Consider the following 3,155-nt stretch of genomic DNA (forward strand, 5'->3'; position numbering starts at 1 on the left):
ATGGAGCAGTCGCATCGTTCTGCGCTCCTGTTCTAGTGGGCTCATTTGTTGTGTAACTAATTGTTTTTTCTTGTTAGCTATTGATGGTTTGCATACTCTTGCTTTCCCAGCCTCTGTATTACGAGTGTTTTTCTCCTTGCATGTCCAGAGCTGTCCTAACTTGCCCAGACATGCCATGATGACGTCACGGCTGACGTCACAGGATGTCCGGAACTTGTGGTCATAGCTAGGATGCTTTGCAACCTGCCTCTGTGCTCCGTCGCCCGGCGATGGTCAGCGGCCGCTTCCTTCAAGATGGCGTCGTTGATCTTCAACTAAACTCCTTCTCTCCACTCTATCTCTACCTATTTTTTTATTTTTTATGGGCACAGATTGTCCGCAACGCACAGGGTGGTCTGGACACGTCCTAGATGCTCCCCAATTAGTGTGATGACTCCCTGGTGGGTCCTTACCCCAAGAACACACTGTCATCCCAGGGCTATCCTAAGGTTGTCAGATGGGGACAGGTATGACATCCCTAGGATGTCATAATCTGATCCTCAAAATGTCATAATACTGCCACTTTGGCATATGAGATGACATCCCCGAGGCTGTCCCTCGCCCATCATCAGGGACCAATTTAGGACAGTTTAAGTACACATGGAGGACAATGCTTTCCCTCAATTCCCTGTTTTGATTTGTGTTCCCATGCAACGCGTTTGCACTAGTATACGTCTAAAAGATGTCTAAATGTAGACTTTGGGAATGTCTATTGGACGTCTAACAAAGTAGCTCTATTGCTTTGTATATCCGTCCCCTAGTCCAGCTAACGTTACGCTAAAATACGGCTAATAGCCGGATAATTGTTGGATCGATTTAGACCATTTTAGACCAAATGTCTAAAATAGGACGGTACTTATCTATCCACTGAGCCGTCATATAGACATGTATTAGCCATGACATCTAAAATTATACATATTTCATACCTAAATTTTGGCACTAGTGGCACATGTATTGGTTCGTCCAGGTATATGTCACTGACATGTACATGCACAGTATGTCTTACAAAGGCAACATGGATGTTGGTACAAGATTTATTTCTATGAACATACCGGGCAAACACTGACTTCCAAACATGTCGACAAGTCAGCAGACATTGTGAGCACTTCCCCTTATTGCACAGTCACGTACCAGCAAATCTTGGTACTCTTCCAAAGCAGATAGTAATGTACATGTACACAAATCGCAGCACTTATATCACTGGTAGCTGTAAGTATTGCCTCTGTCTCTGGGTCCGTGCTTGGGTGCTCCCAATGCAACCAGTACTTTACACACGTGTGGGGTGGTAGACGGCTGTGGGTAGCAGGAAGGAACGTTTCCGAGGTACACTGAAAATAGAAAAGACAATGTGTGATATCACTATAAATGCCTCTATGTAAAAATGTTGCATGCAGCTTGTTTACTGCAGAACTGCAATGTATGCATATTTTTTATTCAGGCACTATGCAAGTGTCAAGTATTTCCGTATCCATACATGTCGGATCATAGTTGCTCGTGGAGAACCCATTTGATTCCCGACTGACAATTCGAAGACGAAAGATGAGGTTACCAAAGAGACCGTGAAGTGACACATCCTACTCGGCAAATCACAATGTGCACACGTTAAAAATGAAATTGTGTGACTGAATCTGAAAAATAATCATTCTGACAGGTTGCACTTACATGGCATCAATGACATGAATCAGACGCAGTTCAGACAATCCAGCTGTAACTGAAGCTCTTTGGCAACAAAGTATTTACAAGAGACTCACACGAGCATCAGATTAGCGAACTCTTAGAAAACCAGCGATATTGAACAACAGCACAGTCAGGTTAGAAAAGGTAATAGTTTTTGTTTACCTGAAATAGGATCGTTGCTGCAGCTAAGCCGAAGTGCCAACAAATGACCCACAGGACAGCCGTTGTATTCGTCACCTCCATTCCATGAGCCTGGAACACCTATAAAATACATGAAACCATGAGGTACCCGCGCCAGCATAATGTGTGCGGCTTTTGACAGCCAGATATCAAACGAAAGAACTTCTCAACGTACGCACTGTTTAAAAAGATGCAACTATCATAAACATGCTGCCCGTGGCAAAATGGTCACTGCACCCATATTTCACTGCAACACAGTCAGCACAGATTAGTGACAACAGCACAGAGTAGTGAGAGCAGACAGCGTCAGATCAGCGAGTACATAGAACACAAGGGGGCAACAGATCTGAAAAGGTAACTGTTTTTGTTTACCTAAAATGTGATCGTAGCTCCAGCCCAGCTGAAGTGCCAACAAATGGCTTACAGGCCAGGCGTAGTAATCGTGACCTTCATTCCATGACTCTGCCAGCACCTATAAAGATAATAAAGACGTAAATCCAAGAGGTACCCGAGCCAAGAACGTATCCAAACGATTGAATCTGAACACACACATACGTCAGTCCCATATCTCCATATTGTTCGTCGCCAGTACACTGAACAGACAGCATCGAACGTAACCAAACGACAATCTTGTTAATACATTTAGGTCAGTCCCACATCTCCATTGTGCTCGTCACTCATTCGCAACATCATTCTGCAGAGAAAGAAAACCATTTTCAGCTGCTGTGCTCCAGAGCTCTATCGCATGCATGCGATTGCGAACACAAGCAGGCACAAATCTGAAAGCAGAGGACAAGAAAGAAAGCAAACTCACCCCTGAAACCTTAAGTACAGAGAACAAATAAGGGACGTTGCCTCCCCGCTACAGCAGCGCTTGTTGTCACGCTTAACGATATCGCTCATTGCGTATTGGACAGGATGCCGGAACTGTCCAGTTGACCGCCAGATTGCAAGAAAACATACGCACGACGCTGGACAAGAAATAAACTTACTAAACTTCGAAACGCTACACAAGCGAGCGTCAGCTCCAGCAACTGAGCGAACAAGTTTGAACGGTTTGAACGCTGACCGTTGCGCTGCGCCGCTGGCGGCGCCCTCTGCCGATGCCGTTTCCAAACTGGCGCCCGAGGGCGTCTTCGCTCTTCGCGCTGTATGTTTTCGTCTCATTGCAGCACTCTTCCGCAGCCACATTTTCTTTTGCCTGCTTGAAACTTGTTCACGGGGTCAGTACGTGCCAACAACAGTTGAATCTAATCACG

The 3,155-nt window shown here is 45.3% G+C and overlaps 1 long non-coding RNA gene across 2 annotated transcripts; it reads right to left on the bottom strand.

Annotated features, from left to right (window-relative positions):
• Positions 1–1,059: 1,059 nt before the first annotated feature.
• Positions 1,060–2,952, bottom strand: LOC135373847 (uncharacterized). Of its 2 annotated transcripts, none has more exons than XR_010416618.1 (4): positions 2,452–2,952; positions 2,269–2,368; positions 1,879–1,977; positions 1,060–1,367 (listed from the first exon to the last, which is right to left on the bottom strand). It is a non-coding gene; the product is annotated as an uncharacterized LOC135373847 (long non-coding RNA). The 2 variants fall into 2 exon arrangements; XR_010416619.1 differs by having other exon boundaries at positions 1,879–2,143.
• Positions 2,953–3,155: the final 203 nt, after the last annotated feature.

The sequence above is a fragment of the Ornithodoros turicata genome, chromosome 1 (genome assembly GCF_037126465.1).
Source record: "Ornithodoros turicata isolate Travis chromosome 1, ASM3712646v1, whole genome shotgun sequence".
NCBI classification, from domain to species: Eukaryota; Metazoa; Arthropoda; class Arachnida; order Ixodida; family Argasidae; genus Ornithodoros; species Ornithodoros turicata.